The following is a 1,611-nucleotide window of genomic DNA, read 5'->3' as shown; positions in this document are numbered from 1 at the left end:
TAGAATTTCAAAAATAAAAATAGTTTACAAATTTTGAAAAATATCACGTTAGAAAAAGTTCAACAATTTTGAAAGAAGTTCACGGGTTTTCAAAAGAAAAGTCCACGGATTTGGGGAAAAAATTCATAGATTTTGAAAAGGAAACTGTAAAATTGAAAAAGTGTTCGTGCATTTTTTTCTTTAATATATTTTTTTCGTTTTCATGTATATATACAAAGTTCGTTGCGTATATTAAGGAAATCTTCACAGTAATTTCCAAAAATTTCACTCATTTAAAAAAATGTTCATCTTGTATTAGAAATTTGTTCAGTGTATATCGCACAATTGTTGAATATTTATTCCGAATTTGTTCAACATATATTAGAAAACTGTTCATTTACTAATATATTTTCAAAAATGCTATCATATATTTTCCGCGAGTTTGAATTATGTTCCACCACCTTTTCATTTTTGTTCGCGTGTCCAAAATGCGTACAATACAAATTTTGTGCGCTTTTTAAAAAAAGTTTTTTTTAACTTTTTTGTCGCTAAATTAAAAACATTCCTGTTATATATTTTCTAAAAATACAAAAAACTGTTCACAATCTCAAAAAGTGTTCATGTTTTTCATAATTTGTTTGTTTTTCAGATTTTTTTTTTAAAATTGTTCGCGTTTTTGGAATCTGTTTGGGGTTTGCAAATTTTGTTTGTGTTTCATTTTGAAATAAGAATTACAAAACACCTTCACTTTTCCAAAAATATGGAATACAAAAAAATGCGGCATCTTAAAACTGCTTGCAATTTTCAAGAAATGTTTTCCAATCTCAAAGTTGCTGTCTATTCTTATATATTTCTGCACCGTCATGTTCAGGTTGTTGTTCGTGGTGTAGTGGCTAATGGCTCTTGGTTGGTCTCCACGGTCGTGGGATTGAGTCCTGGTACTCGCTGTTGAATTTCAACATTTTTTTGTCGCGCGGAAAATGAAACGAAACAACGGGCGGGTTGGTGGGCCGGCCCAATCATGCATCAAGCGTGTGCGTTGAGATGGTGACATGCCGCTCCTGGCCCATCAGCTAGACAAATCCCGGTTAACTGTAGCCAGGGTTTAATTTAGACCAGGATTGCATAGTTCAGGGTGCAATCAACCGAGATTTCGACTTGGGGGTTCATTTCGCCGAACACCTACAAATTCGAGGTTTAAAATGGACCTTTTCCGTTGCCGCTGCGTGCTGATCAACTTCCATCGGCGACGTGCAGAGAGAATCACATGAATCGCCAGTTCCAAACCGCAGCGTGACACCGTATGAGTGTTTTTTATGGAGTATTATTATTATCAACAAAAGAAGGGGTTCCCTCCGGTTTCATTAACGAAACCAACCAAAGAGAAACATCATCCAACATTAGTTCTTTTTTTTTTTGAGAATCATGAGCTATATTAATCAATCGGCAGGATTACACTCCTTCCGCACACAAGCCGCGAGGAAGGTAGAAACATAATTAATCCATAAGCATCGCCTCCTAGAAGCACTACATTGTTTAGCGCAAAGATGCGCTAGCTCATTCAACATTAGTTCAGGGTACCAACTATCGCTTCTAGAGATAACACTAACAAAAGAAACGACCGCCATATGT

Source organism: Triticum dicoccoides, chromosome 2B, assembly GCF_002162155.2.
Source record: "Triticum dicoccoides isolate Atlit2015 ecotype Zavitan chromosome 2B, WEW_v2.0, whole genome shotgun sequence".
Lineage (NCBI taxonomy): Eukaryota > Viridiplantae > Streptophyta > Magnoliopsida > Poales > Poaceae > Triticum > Triticum dicoccoides.
Note: the sequence above shows the minus strand (reverse complement) of the source record.